Raw genomic sequence first — 14764 nt, 5'->3', positions numbered from 1 at the left:
AATTGTTCAATGCATTGCAAAGATACACAATTGAACAGTCTGCTCCCAAAGTTGGCCAAATTACAAAGATCCTCTATATTTTGTTATACTAGAGACCATATTCAAAGACCATTTACATTCAATTATAAAATGAAGTAACAAAATGTGCTAGTATCATGGGGGTGTAATTTTGATTTTAAGGGGTTCTAGCTCCACCACATGGTAGAGCTAGAATTTTGAGCTAGCTCTACCATGTGGAGCTACAACACATTGAGGAGGATTTAAAGATTTTTAGATCCACCACTTGGCAATTCTACAGTCCATAAGAAACCAAGATATAACATTTGATTGATCTAGACCCCCAATTACAAACATTGATACAAGAGATTGTATTTTGAGAGTCCCCTTAGAGTAGGATGCACTCTCCAATTTTAAAGCTTCATTGTAATGAACAAGACAAAATGAACAAGATTTTATAAATTGAGGTGGTGAAGGTATTATACTTATATATACAATCGCTACAGATTAACATTATTAAAGATAGAAAGAGTCTCCTTGAGTAGGATGCACTTTGTCAAAATTATGGTTAAAAGATTTCATTTTGATGAAGCTTATTCTACTAAAGAGTCCCCTTAAAGTATGATGCACTTTGTCAATAGATAAAAGGAGTCTCCTTAGAGTAGGATGCACTCCATCTACGACTCCAGTATAATTAAACATTGTAAATGAAACTGAATTTATTTTTTTGTGTTAAAATATGTTCAATGCCTTGCAAAAGGCACACAATTGAATAGCACGCTTCGCGAAGATGGCCATATTACAAAGACCCTTTATATTTTATTATAATAGAGACCATTTACAAAGACCATTTACATTCAATTACAAAAGGGAGTAACAAAATGTACTAGTGTCATGGGGGTGTATTGGTTGAATGAGGTATTGAGCTTCTTTTTAAGCATATTCATTTTGTGTACTCACAAGATTACACACTTAGATTATTCTCTCAATTATTATCTTGATTATCATCTTGATTGTTGAACACATTGTAGTAGCTATCATCGAGTTTCAATGTATTCTTGTTGTTGTACAAAACATGGAGACCCCAAAAGAAATGAACTTTTTTGAAGAAAACTCGTGTAGTTATTTATCTGAAATGGACAATGTAGCGAGATATTTGACTTGTTGCTCATATTGAGGTGTCTAGCTAGCATGGGCTAGCAGTCCAACGTCAATCACTTTATCTCTTCACTTTAGATCTAGCACTTGTCTGTTATAGAGCTGAAAAGAATTTCTTGATCCATGACATCCATTCTAGATCCTGTTCCACCACTTGGACATTATAGAGCTAGACTTCAGTGGATGCAAGCTCCACCAAACGGTAGATCTAGACTCAAAATTCTAGTCGTATTTTATGACTTCCAAAGGTTTAGGTCTACCACACATGGATACTAGCTCCACCATGTGGTAAGGCCAAAATTCCATGAAGAGACCATGGCTGCTACCTCCACCACATGGTGAAGCTAGAGCTCAATAAGATACCACATGGTGGAGCTAGCTAGCTCCATGAAATTATACAGCTAGACTTCAATGGATGGTAGCTCCACCACATGGTAGATATAGACATAGAATGCTAGCTCTACCACGTGGAGCAAGAACGCATTGAAAGAACCAAGATCTACCATTTGTTCAATCTAGACCCCCAAGTAAAAACATTGATACAAGAGATTGTATATTGAGAGTCCCCTTAGAGTAGGATGCACTCTACAATTTTAAGACTGCATTGTAATGAACAAAGACTAAATAATTTGAAACAAGAATTTATAATTTGACATGGTGAAAGTTTCCTTATATACACAACTACTACAAATTAACATTACTAAAGATAGAAAGAGTCTCCTTGCAGTAGGATGACCTTTGTCAAAATGATAGTTAAAAGTCTTCACCTACTCTTACTAAAAAAATAATAATTTGCAAACTTTGACCAAAAGATAAAAGGATAAAAGGAGTCCCCTTAGAGAAGGATGCACTCCATTTATGATTCAATTATAATAAGACATTGTAAATGAACATGAATTTATTGCTTGTGCTAGAATTTGTTCAATGCTTTGCAAAGGCAAACATTTGAACAGTATGCTCCATAAGAGGCCTGATTACAATATCATATTTCAATATATGGCTTTTTATTACATTAAAAAAAGGCCAAAATACTTGCATCCTCTACATTTGATTATATTAGGGACAAACAAAATGAGCTTCATGGTGGTGTATTACTTTCATGATGCCTCCTCTTGTTGCTTTGCTTGATTTTCACTCTCTGCTTGCCTCTCTGCCTCAGCTTTAGCCTCCTCTCTTTGCTTTCTTTGAATTTCAAGTTGTTCTTGCCTCTCTGCCTCAGCATCAGCCTCCTGCTGTTGCTTCCACACCTCTGCCTTTTTCCTATTCTCTACTTCCAATTTCTCTTCTTCAAGCCATTTCTTCATCACATCATCTGAGAATTGGTTAGGTTTTTCTTCAAAGGCATTATCCCATGTATACTCTTGTCGATCTTCATTCTGTAGCCATAAAAACAACCAATTTCTTAAATCTTCTGTCAAAAAACTATACCTTTCCTTGGAAGGTTGATGGTATAATTCTCAGACTATTAACCAGGTTCCTCGTTCATTCTTAAACACCTTATAGTAGCTATCATCAATTATCAATGTATTTTTCTTGTTGTACAAAGGATGGAGACCCCAAAAGGTCTCAAGCTTTTTAAAGAAAACTTGTCTATTCTGCACAACCCATGTGGATTTTGAACAATGCTCTTGTGAGAGAACACCTGCAAACTTGGGCTTTTGTTGTGGAAATACTGTGTCAATTATTCCAGAGAGCTTAGTTCTCCTACATGCGCTCCAAATAAAAACATAAAAGAATTGAATACACCAATCTAAGAACTCATGTGCATCCTTGTAACATAGGACATAACGATATTGGTTAATTGGATATTTTACCAACTCGTTGCTATAAGGAGGATTCTTCTCATCATATTGGGTTTCGACAACATGGCACAACAAACCATTAAGGTTTAGAATAATAGCCCTCCTATCATCCTCTTTGCGTAGGGGTACGCATATTGGGTCTGACGAATACCATGTCAGTATGATAACCCCCTCGGAGGGATGCACAAAGCGCAACCTTGCATCAATTTCCCATAGACGGTCAAGACGGCGCTGAACCAACTGTCTTCGTACACTCTGGATTTTCTTGGACATGTGACGTACTAATGCTCTGTGACGAAGAAGTCGCCTCTGCCAATTAGAATCAATCACATGACCTAGAAAAAAATGAGCATGCTTAATGATAAAGGTGGGCATGTGGGGGAAGGCATGTTACAACTACTTTTATGCAAAGATAGATTTTAAACAATTATAAAACAAATGTGACTATGCACACTAACATTAAACTATATACTATTTTAAAATGTTGACTTTAGTTGCATTACAAAATGACCCAAGATGCAAAGACTCTTTCCATTTGATTCTAAAAAGACACGACAAAATGTGCTAGCAGGTATCAGAATGTGGTGAAATTAGAATGCATTGATCTAGATCAACCACGTGGTAGAGCTAGAATGCACTGTTCTAGCTCAACCATGTGGTAGGGCTAGAATATTTTTAAATCTAGTTCTACCATGTGATAGAGCTATATCAAAGTATTCTAGCTCGATCCCATGGCAAAATTAGAAATAATATTTGAAGTCCAGCTCTAGCACGTGGTAGATCTGTATCAAAATATTTTAGATAGACCCCATGGTAGAACTAGAATGGTTTGAAGTCCAACTCAACCATGTGTGGTGACGTGGAAGAGCTAGAATGCATTGATCTAGCTCTACCATATGGTAGAGCTAGAACGCTTTCAAGTCTAGCTCTACCATGTCGTGGAGGTAGAATGCAAAGATCAAGCTTCCATACATTTTCAAATTAGGAGGCCCCTTATAGTAGAGTGCACTCCAACATTTATAAAATTATTTGAAGAGTAATACATTTGCCACTACTTTAAAAACAACACAAAATTTCTTGTCAATTCATGATTACAAAAAGATAAAATTCCTCCAAAAAAAATACAATCCTTGGTGACAAATGGCTTCTTTAAGTGAATACTCCTTGGAACAATATCCTTGAAATAAATATGCAAGAAACCATCATAAATTAAGTTTCTTCATTGTGAATACACAATTGTTGTATTAAATCATGTATTTAGTTATAATTATCATTTATGTTGGGTAGTACCTTAGTTATGTCTATCCCGTTGGAGAAGATTGTACTCATTTAATACCTTGTTTATGAAAGCCCTTGCATTGGCTGCCTTCAAGTGCGTTGTGGTAGAACCCAATTTTCTAGCTAGAGAAATCACTTGTGGTCCCCTCATGCTAGCAATACTGACTCGTTCTTTTGCCATAATTTCTATTATCTCTTCTCTTTTGTTTTCATATTGTCTCGCTAATACCTCTTGATTGTTGACATACTTTTGTATAATCTCTGATAGTGGTAGCCTATCAGTGTAGATTGTCTTCTGTGACCAATTTAAATCGCGCTTTCTCCAAAAATCTACCACACCTCTGTATTCATTTTCATTGGATACTGGAGGTTGTCCGTAGCGATTAGAGCCAATGATCTCACGCACATCTTCACTCTCATCAAGCTGCAATAAGTAAGGGAGCAGCTCATCAATGAGAATATTGTCGACCATCCTTTCTTCATCAAACTTTACAGGATATATATAATTATTATCAGGAGAAGCACATCCCTTATATGGAGAGTCATCAATAAGAACCGTTCTACGAGCATCACAATCAAAACATGAAGTAATTTTTGACAATGGCTTGAACATTACCTGAACTGTTGGATTATCAGGTCTAGCTATTTTACCACTTTTATCCTTCTTGCAAGCCTCTTGAGCCCAAACTACAAAAAAGGCAATATCTCTCCTGATCTGTCTTGTAATATTCTTAATATTTGAAGAACATTACTCTCTGTCGCTGTTGACCAGATCCCAACATTAATATTTTTTAATAAAATCTTCAAGAATTGGATACATCCTGGCCTTAGTACAATATATCGTTTTGAATCCATTTGAATAGTTTCATGTATTGAAGATGGTTGTTGTTGACAACGTTTCAGTAGTAGACCATTCAGGTCCAACACAATTGTCAACACTGATTTCTTGGAGATAGCAGTGTCGGTACTTCTTGGTACTTCTTCTTCAGGCTGGAAACTCTCACCCATTGCTTCATTTGTTGGAGATTTAGGTACCCCAATCTCATTGTCAGCATTTGTCTTTAAACCTTCTGGATGGACATCACTGAATGTGTGGGAGAAGCTCTCATCCACAGTTTGATTGTGGCATTCCGTCGTAGCTACTTCACTTAGTGCTACTATCTCAATTTCGGGATCTAAAAGAAAAAAAAGTAACATTGACTCAACAATCTTTCAAACTAAAAGAATTTACAATTGTAACACTCACTCTTAACACATGTTTATTGGTGTAATCTAAAAGGAAATCATGTTTGGATACCAATTATCAATTCTAGTTGCTCACTCTAGAATTGGAGGGTTTAAAATGGATTTCCAAATACACCCATTATTCTAGCTCTACCGTTTGGTAGAGCCAGTTTGCAAGGGAGCTCTTGTTGGAAGTAGGCCTTGAGATCCACTCTTGAGCTCCAAGAGTAGGTGGAGGTAAGAAACACAAAACCACTCAACTATATGGTAAAGCTAAAATTTTAGATGTTTTTGATTTTCCATATGGTAGAGCTGAAATTTATAAGTCTTGCTTTACCACGTGGTTGAGTTGGGAATCAAGATAGCTTCTTTATGGGTGGAGCCAGTAGACTTCCATAGGTTCTAGGTCTAGACTTCAATGGGTTCTAGCTCATCGCACGTGACAAGAACCAAGGAGCTAGAATTGCATTTGAACTAGCTCTACCATGTGGTGGAGCTAGAAATGCATTGGCCTAGCTCAACCATATGGTAGAGCTAGACTTAAATGGATGCTCTGCAAAAACTCTTTGGGGTGGGGTGCATTGGCCTAGCTCCACCACTTTGAAGAGGTAGCTAGACTTTAATGGATTCTTGGTCCACCACTTTGAAGAGGTAGCCAGCTCCACCAAATTGTAGACCTATTGAAATCTAGATCTACCACAGGATAGGATTGAAGTAATGAGAGGATCTCTAGCTCTATCATCTTAGATTTATAAGCAAGATTTTCAGATTCACCAACTGGCCATTGTGCGACCACTAAGTAGGCTTTCCAAATTCACCAATTGGTTATGTAAAAAGTGAATTTGTCAATGAACATGTTAGGATCCATAACTTGGTGATTCTGGATTCCAAAGCCCAATTTGGAGAGAGCTACAAAAATACTACTAAAAAATGAACCAAGGATATAACAAGTCAAAACATCACCAAATCAAAGTATTGAAGATACAAGGAAAGCCCATTAAGAAGTTACATACTGTCTTCAAAATCCAAAAAATCTCGAGCTGAACGAACTTCACCATGGCTCGACCTTTCCGTGGTATTCCTTGGATTGTTAGAAATAGGCGGTACTGGTTGCTCATTTCTTGACTTTGCAAAGTCAAGAAGCCTTGTTCCCATCTTTCTTTGATCTTCAATACTCTCCACTAGGCAAATCACTTCCTTATTTAGTGCTAGCCCTAGCTCGATGATGTAGCCATTACTGAAAAGATCAACAAGCTTGCAGCCTTCTCTGCAATACTTTCGAATACATTGCTTGATCAAAAGATTCTTCTTGATTCTTAGAAACTCAATGTCTGGGATAGTTTTAACATCTTCATTATCTATATCAAGAAGTCCAGTATCCAATATTGTCGCTTGTGTACCTGGATCAGGAACATCTGCTAGTCCTTGAAAGGCATCTCCCTTGCTGAAAAACACTAAGGATGTGAAGAACTCTATTGCACCAATGCATCGGTTGTCACGTCGAAAATGCAATGCCCCATTATATTGTTCCTTTGCTATGCCACTCAAATGTTTTAAAGCATTTTGCAAGTGAATAAAATCTGTAATATTTAGAAAGGTAAGCAACACATATTGGGATGGCAAAGATCTACCAACTGCTGTAATGATCATAATGCCGTTCAAAAGATTACAAAATGATTCCACATCCTAATGCATATTTCTTCCCAAATCTTCAGTGTTATCCAGAACACATAACCCAATGGAAATTGGATTGTTGAGGTGGCGCTTCAAGTAGTAACTCCCGTCGAATGGAAGACTCACAGCATAAATACACCAAGGAAGATCCAAGGACAAGGTTGAACTTTCTTTGCTAAGGGTGATATTCCACTCCACATATTGCCTTGCTTCTACTGGAAAATCAATCTTCTTTGATCCAACCTGTAGCTTTGACTTTATATACACATCACATAACTTCAAAAGAACTGAGTATACAACCTCATTGATGCTATAGGTGATAGTCAATTCTGACCAATCTTGACATTGTTTGTCCTTGTTCAGAGTGTTGAACTCTACAAGCAATGCATCTTGAATAATTTTATCTTGCTTGAGCTGCTTGATACGCTCTGGCATGTCAATCACATCTACATCCTTAGTACCCTTTGAAAGAACAATTTTTCCAGATCTGATTTCTGATTGTATTTGTTTGACTTCTTGTTCATCTAGCCCAGCAAGACATCTGAAAACTGTGGTAGTTGGTTTCTTGTTTTGCTTCACCATGATTTCAAGCCAGCCTTTGAAAACTTCATCAGAGTAAATGATCATGTGAGACTACTTTGAAATGAAGGATGCTTCCATCGTAATTCTAGCCATTCGTAAAAATTTCTGCAAAGAAATAAAAGGAAAAAAGATAAAAATCAAGTATTTTTTTCAAAACATATAATTATAAGAGAGCAAGGGATATGGAAGCCTAAGAGGCCTCTTATGCATAGGCCTCTTATGCATAAGCCTAAGAGGCCTCTTATGCATAAGAGGCCTCTTATGCATAAGCCTAAGAGGCCTCTTATGCATAAGCCTATGCATAAGAGGCCTCTTATGCATAAGCCTATGCATAAGCCTAAGAGGCCTCTTATGCATAAGCCTATGCATAAGCCTAAGAGGCCTCTTAAGCCTATGCATAAGGCTATGCATAAGCCTAAGAGGCCTCATAAGCCTATGCATAAGCCTATGCATAAGCCTAAGAGGCCTCATAAGCCTAAGAGGCCTCTTAAGCCTATGCATAAGGCTATGCATAAGCCTAAGAGGCCTCATAAGCCTAAGAGGCCTCTTAAGCCTATGCATAAGCCTAAGAGGCCTCTTAAGCCTATGCATAGGAGGCCTCTTAGGCTTATGCATAAGCCTATGCATAGGCCTATGCATAAGCCTAAGAGGCCTCATAAGCCTATGCATAAGCCTATGCATAAGCCTAAGAGGCCTCCTATGCATAAGCCTATGCATAAGCCTAAGAGGCCTCTTATGCATAAGAGGCTAAGAGGCCTCTTATGCATAAGCCTAAGAGGCCTTATGCATAAGAGGCTTATACTTAAACCTCCATATGCATAAGGCTTAAACCTCCTTGTGTATCCATGATATTCACACTTTTAGGATTTTGTATCACTAATTCTTTTCTCAGCTTTTTGTTTTGTTTTGTAGGTCTTATAATCCTCTCTTTCAACTTCAGCAAAAAGAGGTAAATGCTTTTCTCTCTTTCCTTTCTTTTCGATTTTGTATGTATGCTTTCGGTTCTTAGGGCTTTTGTATGTATGCATTACTAATCCTTTCCTCACCCTTTTGTCGGTTTTGTACGTCTTCTAATCTTCTCTTTCAACACCACCAAAAAGAGGTAAGTGCTTTTCTCTCTTTCCTATCTTTTTATCCTCTCTTTTCTCTAATTTTATCTACCAAAAAGAGGGGTTTTGTTTTGTACATCCTCTATACATAGAGCTTAATCTATGTAAGCTCTATGAATAGAGCTCTAATCATAGAGCTTAATCTATGCATTAAGCTCTATTCGTAGAGCTTAATGCATAGATTAAGCTCTATGCATGCATTCATAATGCATAGAGATCTATGCATAGATTAAGCTATATGCATAGAGCTTAATCTTTTCGATTTTGTATGTATGCATTAGGTTCTTAGGGCTTTTGTATATATGCATTACTAATCCTTTCCTCACCCTTTTGTTACTTTTGTAGGTCTTCTAATCTTCTCTTTCAACATCACCAAAAAGAGGTAAGTGCTTTCCTATCTTTTCTCTCTTTCGTATCTTTTTATCCTCTCTTTCCTCTATTTTTATCTAACCAAAAAGAGGTGTTTTGTTATGTAGGTCCTCTATGCATAGCTTAATCTATGAATAGAGCTCTAATCATAGAGCTTAATCTATGCATTAAGCTCTATTCGTAGAGCTTAATGCATAGATTAAGCTCTATGCATAGGCCTTTATACATGCATAGAGCTTAATCTATGCATGCATGCTTAATGCATAGTGCCGGGATACGGTTTAGTTTAGGCTAGCATGGCTTGCATAGTGCTTTATGCATGAGTCTCATGCATAACTTTATGAATACAGCCTCTTGCATAGCTTTATGCATAGGCTTTATGCATAAGGCCTCATGCATGCTTTATGCATACACTACAAGGGATCGGGTTCATACCCGCGCTCCTAGCCGCTAAAAATGACTTGTGAAAAAAAGTAGCGGGCCCGTATATCAGCGCGTGTATAATCGCGGCCAGAGACATGCATGTAAAAGCGCGTGTATAGGTCTGTTCACGGGCATATACACGGGCGTATACACGCATTCTGTCAGTTCAGCTGCATTTAGACGCACTGATACAAGCGTCTATACACGTATTTTGTGACTTTAGATGCGCTTATACACACGTATTTCTCAAATTTGACGCGTTTATACACGCATATTTTATAGATTATCCGCGTATATACACGTGACTTTATGTAGTTCTGACGCGTTTATACACGCGAACAGAGTGCAAAAAAAAATCCAGAGAGTGCTATTTGGTACCTGAATGCTGTTCCAGCATTCCAGCACCCAATAACACTCTTTGGATTTTTTTTTTGGTGCATTGGACCATCCACGAAGAACATATCCACGAGGAAGATTAAGACAAGAACGACATGAATGCATACATTGTCAATACACGATTCAAGACAGACATGAATGCAATACTATCGATTCACGATTCAATATTACTATCAAAATTTTACACATATATACAAGGGAGTCCATATGTCAAAGTAGCCCATGGCTTCAGTTTACAAAAAAATATATACAACCACATCCTCAATATGGAATGTGATACTATAATCTGAGTACTACTCAGACCCAGATGATGACTCGGTGCTCCCTCCATGCTCAGATGAGCTCACATCGGTCGGAATGTCCGATGAGTAGTGCTCACGTCCACCCTCTGCAGTGGCGGCGGGTGGATCATCAGCAGCTTGTGCCTGTTCAAGTAATATATAGTATATAAGTATATATATATGTAATTCAATAAACCAAAATCATTCGTTTAGAGTTTTCAAGTACCTGTCGACCGTATGGTCTCATGGCCATCTCAAACTGTGCGTCCGTAATACGTCCCTCGGCTCTGAAGATGGCCCACGTGTCACGTCTGCTATGCCGATGAGCATACCCAGTATCGTGGGCTGTGGGCTTCCTCCCCGTAACCCGTCGCTGTATCATAATCAACACAATTTGTAAGATTAAAACAATCATAGAATCAATGAATTAAGTAAACAATCAAATAAAGTGGCAAGATACGAACTCTGCCTCCCATGACTCGACGTCGCCAGATCCGAAATGCGAAGATCCAATGGTCTCCATCTAGATCCGTCATGCCTCCACATGCTGCCTGCTCTTCACGCCACCCTCTGCTCGTTTCTTTGCCTCCTTCCACTCGCGTTTGTGCGCAGTGGCAGGTTTCTCGGTAGGATAGCCACCCGCAGCTACATTTAGCCCATTATCGTACGCGAGTTTTTTAAGGTGAGATCTTTTATTACTTAAGATCTCCCTTATTCGCATCCTTCCCCATACATCCGAGAATGTAGCATGTGGGGAATTGGGGTACCGACTATGTACAGCCTCTATCACCTCCCCAACTAATCGGCTATTTTGATCTTTAAATTTAATAAAATAATTTCTATACAAGTTTGATACTACCCCACGCATGTACTCCATTACCTCTTTCCCCCTCGCATCCATCACTATCCCGCCCCTATCCGTCACATCATAGCAGATCACTCCCTCCACCTCTCTCATCTCCTCCTCTTCCGAACTATCTCCTCTAACTCTTCTCCCTCTATCTCCTCTCTCACCGCGTGCCCTACTACCTCTCCCACCAAAGCACCCGCCGCATCCTCCACTCCCACTCTTCCTACTGCTCTGCGGGTGGAGTCACGACTGGGGGATTGTCTACGTGACGGTGGCTGTGAGCCCTGACATGTGACGGTGGCTCTGAGGGAGTACGTGATGGTGGCTGTGAGCCCTGACGTGACGGTGCTTGGGAGGGTGTGCGTGAGTGTGTCTGGGACGAGGTATGTCTCCTCGTCCCAGTCGGTGGGCGTGGAAGAGGAGAAGCTGCATGCCGTCTCGTCGGACTCGTAGGCATAGACGACAGCGGAGTGCCCTGGATACTCGCGGTAGGGTTATAGACACCAGGCATGGAAGGAGGGGGATGGGCATACATGTACTCTATAAGCTCAACTGGACCAGGATGGCGCCCAAAATGATTTAGCATCTCCATCAGCCAATTGCTGTACGCAAATGGATCAAATGAAGAACCTGGAATATCCATAAAGAATCTGCAAAAATAATCCTCATGTACATCATGGGCTGTCTCTTGACTCACACAAATATCATCATCCAAGCCACCTATCAGCCTGCAAACCATAGAAACAGGAAACACAGTCTCATGTATACACCCGTCCAGAAACGCGTGTATACACCCGTCCACAAACGCGTGTATATGCGCGTGAACAGTCTGTGCAGACAGGATACACGCAGACATACACGCGTTTTTACGCGCGACCTGTGCAAAAAAAAATTTGAAAGCGACCGACCTCCGACAATGTGTCCTTATTATAAAAGGCCCACTGTCGCCCCTGTCAGAATTGTTCACCAGATGGCAACCAGTGAAGGAGAAGGACAGAGACAAACCCAAAAAGCAAAGAGAAAATAGAATAAACAAATCTGAGGACAAATCTGAGGAAAGAGACAAGGCAAAGGACAAATTGACTCACCTCTGAAAAAGTGAGTCTTCTTTTTTGGTCGATTTCTTTCACCCGTGTGTGCTCCTTCTCTGCTCCTTGCACTTAGGTTTAGTGTCTATTGGAAGAGGCGAAAATGAAAGAGAGCAGATATGTTAGTTCAAAATGTTTATTTGGGGAAGGCGGGTTATTTTTAGTTTAAACAGGTCGTCGCGTGTAGAAACGCGTGTATTTTCGCGTGTATGATAAATTAGCCGTGTTTATACACGCGATTTTAAGGATCTAGCCACGTTTATACACGCAATTTTCAGGAAGTAGCCTCGTTAATACATGCGATTTTTAGGAAATAGCCACGTTAATACACGTGATTTTTATACTTTCATTAAAAACATATTATGATTTTGTGTTTTCTGGTTTGTACATAGGATGTCATCAACCTCCTCAAGCAGTTCTGGTGAAGATGAGACAATGCGTCATCGTAATCGCGATGTGTGGTTGGGACAAAGGATCAAGTGTATGTGTAATCGATGTCAAGGATGCATTGTACGAGCACGTCGAATTACCTTGAATCACATCTCCATGTATGGAGAATGGAATCAAACAGGTTTAGAGGTGAGTAGATGTAAATTGATGGTATTCAAATGACTCATGGTATCCAAATTAAATTAATGGAGTTGTAATATATAAACTCTAATTGAAGCAGGATGCAGTACCACACCCTAACATGGTGCCCTACGCGTGGCGAGAGCACGCAAAGCATCGACGAGATGATGCTGGAGCTTCGGGATCTATTGTCAGAGATGAGTGGGAAAGGGATGACAATAGCCCTGCACCCCACGAAGTTGTGGAAGAGAAGTGTTTGATGATATGGTGCAGAATCTTTTTAAGGATGATCCCAAAGGTATGGACGACGATGATATGGAACAAGAGCATCTTTACAAGGCTTCATCGACACCGATTTTTGAAGGGTGCACATTCTCTATTTTACATGCTTCACTTGAACTACTCAATATACAAACAATTTATGGATGGAGCAATGCAAGTCTTGACGCATTATTGAAGTAAGCATTCTAACTTGCAAATTTGAATTAGTGGTTTAAGGTTTAGGATTTAGGACTAATTAATGATATTGGATGCAGGCTATTATCAAACATGCTTCCAAAGGGAAATAGACTACCCACCTCAAGAGACATAGCGAGGTGCTATGTGACATCGCTTGGAGGATTGGATTATGATCGCATACATGCATGCGTCAATGATTGCATTATCTTTCGTGGGACGCATAAGGAGGCTCGACATTGTCCCACTTGTGGTGAAGCAAGGTATAGAACAGATGTGAAGAGTTTTGATATACCTCGTAAAGTCTTGCGACACTTTCCTATAATTCCTCGCATCAAACACATGTTCAAGTGTAAATCCATAGCAGAGCTCATGTCATGGCATTCCTCACATCGATCGGATGATGGCATGTGGAGAATTCCCGCAGACACTCCTGCTTGGAAGCATATTGAAGATGAGTGGCCCAGCTTTAAAACAGAGCCCAGAAACTTGAGACTTGGCCTAGGTATGGATGGAGTGAATCCATTTGGTTTCAAAAGCACCGCATACAGCGTGTGGCCAGTTGTGTTGGTGAATTACAACCTTCCACCATCAATGGCTATCAAGAAGGGACATCTTATGTTATCCCTTCTAATTCCAGGGAAACATAAAGTCAAGCATATGGATGTTTATCTCGAACCGTTGATTGATGAGTTGGAGGAACTATGGAGAGGTGTTGCGGTGGTGGACATTAGTAGGCCTCCCTCCTCTCGACACTTCGACTTAAAAGCAGTGTTGATGTGGACAATGCATGACTTTCCAGGATACAGCGATTGTTCTGGTAAGAATTCTAATTACCTCCCTACTCTAATACTATTGGCTATATTAATTATAAATATTGACTTTATTATTCTAACTTTTATTTATATTTTAACAGGTTTGAAAACATCGGGTAAACATGCATGTCCTGTTTGTGGCCCTTCGTTAGTACATGAGTATGCTGACGATTTGTGTAAGACCATATTCGATAATCATCATCGATTTCTCCCCTCAGATCATCCTAAATATGTTGCTAGTAAGAGTAACATTCCTCCACAAACACTTCGTGCAAAAGATTGGAAGTGTATTTGGGAGTCTACAAATATTCTTCCTCCAGATGGCATAAACAGGTATAGTAATGTTTTTCAATCTTGTTTTGTGTAGTCTCTAATTGGATTAAAGGTCACATAGAGCAATCCCTTGTGTAGGTACTCCATTTTTTTTCGGCTACCATATTGGACCCATCTTAAGATCAACCATCTTCTTGATCCCATGCACATCTTCAAGAATGTGGGATCTGGTATTTGGGAATATGTTATTGGTAAACGAGACAATGTTAGCATACGTGAGGACTTGCGGGTCGCAGGACGTATGCGTCAAGCTTGGCCACCACGAGAGAAGGGTGGGCACGTACATCTTTCGCCTGTACCATGGATTATATCAAAGAAAGAGGAGAAGCAGGTAAAGCAAGCCATCACCACTTTGCGTA

At 39.5% G+C, this 14764-nt stretch overlaps 1 long non-coding RNA gene across 1 annotated transcript in view; it reads right to left on the bottom strand.

Moving 5' to 3' along the window:
* Window positions 1-3021: 3021 nt before the first annotated feature.
* The window catches only part of LOC147614413 (uncharacterized), a 52328-nt gene continuing 40585 nt past the window's right edge, over window positions 3022-14764 (bottom strand). Inside the window, exon 3 of the long non-coding RNA XR_015263041.1 lies at window positions 3022-3292. This is a non-coding gene — a long non-coding RNA (uncharacterized LOC147614413). The remainder of the gene's footprint in view (window positions 3293-14764) is intronic.

This window comes from Cibotium barometz, chromosome 42, assembly GCF_041138505.1.
Source record: "Cibotium barometz isolate CiBa-2024 chromosome 42, ASM4113850v1, whole genome shotgun sequence".
Taxonomy (NCBI): Eukaryota; Viridiplantae; Streptophyta; class Polypodiopsida; order Cyatheales; family Cibotiaceae; genus Cibotium; species Cibotium barometz.
The sequence above is the reverse complement of the archived record's forward strand: the minus strand, read 5'-3'. Positions and strand labels throughout refer to the sequence as shown.